This window comes from Molossus molossus, unplaced genomic scaffold (assembly GCF_014108415.1).
Source record: "Molossus molossus isolate mMolMol1 unplaced genomic scaffold, mMolMol1.p scaffold_m16_p_13, whole genome shotgun sequence".
Classification (NCBI taxonomy): Eukaryota; Metazoa; Chordata; class Mammalia; order Chiroptera; family Molossidae; genus Molossus; species Molossus molossus.
Genome location: NW_023425348.1, coordinates 17,452,862 through 17,458,861, shown reverse-complemented (window position 1 = coordinate 17,458,861; position 6,000 = coordinate 17,452,862).

The following is a 6,000-nucleotide window of genomic DNA, read 5'->3' as shown; positions in this document are numbered from 1 at the left end:
GTCTATCTAAGGTGTCCCCGATGATCTCCCTACCCACTCTCACTGTCACACACTCTTTCCAAGCAGTGCACATGGCTAACATAAATCAGATCACAGTATTCCTCTTTCTAACACCTCTTATGGATTTTATTTCCTTGAGGATGAAAGACAAATTCTAAACTCCCAAATTAATCTCAATTTACCTTTCTAAATCTCTGGTTATAAACCTCTTAGTGTCTAAATAAGTATCTTGCTACTTAGTCTTCAAAGCTTATTGCCCCCCCCCCCCCCCACCTTTAATCTCCTCTGTGGTTTTCTGGTCTCCAGGCAGAGTTAATTGCCTTCTTTTCTGTCTCCCTTGACACTGTGTGTCTATCTTTATTATAGCTCATATTGCACAGCATTGTTTGTTTGCTTTTCTCACTACTGAATCGAGAGGGCAGGGACCAAGTCTTATTCAAACTAGCAAAGAATTGAGGTCAATGTTTGTTTTATATCAAAAACTTCCATTTATAAATCATACTTGCAAAAATGAATTTTCTTCATTTTCAAGATGTACTTTTATATGTGCTATTGAGACAAATGCTTTGTAACTATTCCAGAATTCAGAATTAGCCAATATATTATGGTGGAGTAGAGTAGAGTTGTATCATAAAAGACTTAATAATAGATTATAGTAGATTGATTTCGGCCTTTCCTTTTTTCTTTTTTTTTTTTTTTTTGGTACGTGCCCCTAATGGGAACTGAACCCCGGACTCTCTGGTCCGCAGGCCAACACTTCACCCACTGAGCCAAACCAGCCAGGGCTTGGCCTTTCCTTTTTATACATATTATGTGCTATATAAAAAAATTTTTCTTTGTAACTACTATCAGATTTTTTTTCTGAAAAAAGGTGCTTTCAGCAAATACATGTGATATTGTCCCCTTGATATCTGAAATGTTGGAATTAAACCAAGAAAGAAAATTTTCAATTGTATGTAATATTTCATTTAAAGGTGCATATATTTGATATAAGGAACAAGATAAAAACAATGGTGTGTATAGATTACACTTACAATCAATAGTAAACATGACCCCTGACTATAAATCTTGTCAACTCAGTTCATCACAATTCTTTACAGAAGAGTCTCACACTCTCACACTTAGGAAACGGTGGTTTGTTACCAGAAATGTTTGCTCTCGGTTTTTGAGTTTGGCAAAGAATGAACTCAGAGTCAAGAACTCTAGCGCAAGAGGATGTTTATTTAGTATGCAAAGAAAAAGTACACTCTAAGGCAGTGGTTCTCAACCTTCCTAATGCCGCAACCCATTAATACAGTTCCTCATGTTGTGGTGACCCCCAACCATAAAATTATTTTCGTTGCTACTTCATAACTGTAATTTTGTTACTGTTATGAATTGTAATGTAAATGTCTGATATGCAGGATGTATTTTCATTGTTACAAATTGAACAGAATTAAAGCATAGTGATTAATCACAAAAACAATCTGTAATTATATATTGTGAAATATTTACTTCTAATTACAAATAAATTAAATTTTGTCTTGAAGCATGGTATAGCATGGGTAACAGTCTTAATATAACAACAGTAAATTACATTGGCTACATTTTGCCACAGTATTTGTAAAAAGCAAACAGTGCAAAGGTTGAGATTGCTTCTTTCTCACCAGATCAGAAATTCTCAGGGCAATCTTTGCAAGAGCACAATGAAGATCATCTTCCACAACAAGTCTACTTCTGTATTCAGACTTAACCAACAAGCTGGAAACCCCTGTTTCATAAAGATATGTTTTTGGAAATGGAAGAAGAAAGTGCAACACAGTCTCAGACAGAGCAGGATATGACTGCAAACACTTGATTCAGAATTTTGTAACTGGCATTGTAGAGAAATCAGTTCTTGCTGCATCGCTGTTAATAAGTTCAATGAACTCCTCTTGTGCTGTCTCAGGAACATTTTCAACTTTGACCATGAACGGGCTTCTGGCAAGTACAAATGGGGTGTCAGGTAGATTTGGAAAGTACGATCAAATTTTGTCTGCAAGCATGTACAAGTGTTCTTTCACAGAAATTATCATCATAATCCTTTTGTCTGGTTCAATGTCATGTTCCTCAAAGAAAGCAGATAAGGTAGGCAACATGTAAATTTCATTGTCATCCAATTATTTTTTGCCAAAGTGTGAAGTTTCATTTGGAATGATTGGCTCTTTTCAGACAAATCGAGGCATGTTGCATTTGGTCCTTGCAGTGATAAACTTAACTCATGCAAGATGGCAAAGATGTCAACCAAGTAAGCTATTTTCTGCAGCTCACTTTTATCACGGAAAAGTGCTTTGAACTGCAATCTTGCTTTCTGATTAAAAAACGTTTTGGGTTCATCATGAAGCTCAAAAACACGTTTTAAAACTTTTCCTGTCAACAACCGTCTCACTTCACTGTGAAATGGAGCATTGTTCAGCGTATCCAACTCGTCGCATAGCTGTGAAAACAGTCGACTGTTTAAAGTGCTCGCCTTTACAAAATTGACAGAACTTATGACGCTTTTCATTACTTCTTGTAACTCTTGTGGCAGTGTCTTCGTTGCTAATATTTGCTGATGAATCATGCAGTGAGTTCCGACGACTTTTGGTGACTCATTCAGTACCAAATGTTGAAATCCAGATCGACATCCTAGCATAGCTGGAGCACCATGTGTGCAAACACCACAAACCTTTTCCCAAGAGATCTTATGCTCTTTCAGAAATGAACCAACTGTGTCAACTACATCACGTGCAGTGTTGTCGTTTCAAGAGATTTGCAAAAAAGAAACTCATCTTTAAAGTCGCCATCATTGCCCTGGCTGGTTTGGCTCAGCAGTTAGGGTGTCCGCCTGCAGTCCAAGGAGACCTGGGTTCAGTTCCTGCTAAGTGTGTGTACCTCGGTTGCAGTTTGTCCCCGGCCCTGGTTGGGTCGTGTGGGTGGCAGCCACTTGATGTGTCCCTTTCACGTCAATGTTTCTCTCTCTCTCTCTTCCTTTCTCTCCCTCCCACTCTATCTGAACAAAAAAAATGTCCTCGGGTGAGAATAAAAAAATAAATAAGTAAATAAATTAGCCATCATTAATACACCTCATGTAAACCAGTAACTGTGAACAGTTTGCAAAGTCTGTAGATTAATCAAGCTGGATGCTAAATATTGGAAGTGGAGCAGATTTAATTTCCTGGATTACCTGATCAAGAACATCAGCAGATACGTCATCTAGTCTTCTGTGGACAGTGTCATTCGATAAGGAAATTGCACTCAATTTTGTAACAAATCCATCTCCGATCATAACTCGAACAATGTCTTTGGCTGCTGGCAACAGTAAATCCTCAGCAATGGTGTGAGGTTTCATAGCTCCGGTGATTCTGAGCGCCACCAAATATGAAGCTTCAATGGCTGCTATGTTTTGTTTGTGGTACTTGCCACCAGTTGCAAGTCTGGCTTTCTTGAGTCCATTGCTTTGCTTCTAAAATAGTTGGTATCCTTGCCGGCAAAGTTGGTATCCTTGCCGGCAAATGCTTGCTATCAAAATGGCATTTTAGTTTGTTCAGCTTCATAGATTCGGCTGATAGAACTTCACAACAAACAACACATTGCGGTTTCTCAATTCCTGCTGTAATTATTGAGGTAAAACCATACTGTAAAAAATCCTCACTATATTTTCTTTTCTTAATGTTCTTCTCTACATGTTCCATTGTCATGGGATGGTTTGCTAATGAAAATAATATATAACAATAGCTCTAATAATACAAAAGATAATACATGGCAACGTTTAGTCAATACAGTTTATTAAAGTTTCCTATAATTTACCATTCTCTGTGTTTTTTTTTAATCCTCACCTGAGGACATTTTTCCATTTTTTTTTCAGATATAGTGGGAGGGAGAGAGAGAGAGAGAAACATCGATGTGAAAGAGACACATCAAGTGGCTGCCACTCGCATGACCAACCAGGGTTGGGGACAAACTGCAACCAAGGTACACGCCCTTAATGGGAACTGAACCTGGGTCTCTCTGGACTGCAGGCCAATGCTCTAATTGCTGAGCCAAACCACCAGGGCTCTGTGTTTTTTTTTTTTTACATACCTGTTACTATCACAAGGGGGCAGTATTCACATCAACCACAGCTGAATATAAAAAGACCGATCAGCACCCTGATTAAGTTCCCATGGTACAGATATATATATATATATATATATTTTGCAGTAGTTGATGATTTTTACAGTACATGATTTTATCCAGTAATTATAATTCATGAAGTATTGTTTTACCTCCAATACTGCTACTTTCAACACAGTAGCTGCTTTTAACAGAGTAGCTGCTTTCTACACAGTAGTTGCTCTCTACACATATGTGACTGGTCCGCCTAAGTACATTATGATGCCAACCCTGTCGCATACACCTGTATTTGTACGGGGTGTATGTGATGGGGTTGGCGCGATATGGGCGTATCTATATGTGGGTGTATCTGCATGTGGGCAGACCCTCCTGGAGATGGATAGAGGAGCGGTGTCTCGGTTCCTAAGACCATCAGAAATATGTGTTTTCCGATGGGCTTAGGCAACCCCTGGGAAAGGGTCATTTGACCCCCAAAGGGGTCTCGACCCACAGGTTGAGAACTGCTGCTCTAAGGGAAGATTTGAGTGGGCTGCTTAGAGAACTACCTTAGCCTTTTAGAAAGAAAGTCACAGAGGCTTAAGAAGTTAGCCAGCTGGGCTACATGGACTCAGGAAACACATTACAGAGGCAAAAGAAGGGCCCTTGGTGATGGGTTCAGTGGGTTAGCCCCGGGCAAGCTGTGGTTGCCCATTGCTTCCCTGGCTGCAGGTCTCATGGGGACTCTTAGAACTTAGGGGAAAGAAAGCAAAGATGCATGCCTGAAGAAAGAAGGCATGGGCTTGCTCTAGAGAGAGCATGTGCACGCGGTCTTCTGTCTTAAGGGTGTGTTTTTTGTTGTTGTTGTTAATCAGTTTTCTAATGGCAGGAAATTTAGGGGACATCTTAAGGGAGGATTTCAATAGAATATTGATCAGCTTTCCAGGTGTGTCCTTTAATATGCTAATTCATCAAAATGACCCTATAGGGTCTGGGTGTGGTCTCTACTGATTGGTAAACATTAGAGTGGGTCATTAGTCAATACATTTGGTCCTCATGTCAGCCAAGGCATTGCTTCCTCTAGATTTGCTGCTTTTCTGGGCGTGGAGCTGAGACACAACTGAGACCTAGATGTTACCTCTAGTTTGACCAAAACTGTCTCTATGGTCAACAGACCTGAGGCTTTGTTCCTATGATTATTTGATGCTGATCAGAACCTCATTGTCATAAGGGCTTAAAGTTTAAGGGAGTGGACATGCAAGGGAAAAGGAGGCAGGTGAGTCAGTGTGGTGGATGAGGCCAATTTGAACCAGCTGTCTGTCTCAGTTTCCCCATTCCATTTGCCAAGGAATTTTCCTAGCTTCTTACTATTCTGCTTCAGCTTTGCTATGTTTATGTAATTGACAACACATATTGTAGTAAAACTTAAATTTATTTTTTTTACACTAAAGTAATATAGAAAATACTGAAGAACAGAATAAAGGGGGGAAAAATGCCCATAGAAACACTATCCAGAGAAATTCTGGTTTCAATGTTTCTTCTTTTTTTCCCTAATACCTCATAGTTTTTTATTTTGTTTTTAAAAATTGTTTTCTTTATTGATTTTAGAGAGAGAGGAATAGAGAGGGAGAGAGAGAGAAACATCAATGAGAAAGAACAGCGATTGGCTGCCTCCTGCATGCCCCCCACTGGGGACTGGGCCCACAACCTGGGCATGTGCTCTAACCAGAATCGAACCAGTGACCTCTTGGTGTATGGGTCGACTCTCAACCACTGAGCCACACCGACAGGGCTGTTTTTGTTTTAAATAGCATGGATGTGATCATACTGCGCCAATAGTTCTATAACTTGTTTTTTCCCCCCACTTAATATATAAAATCCCAGTGCCGTGATGCTACATACACTACATAA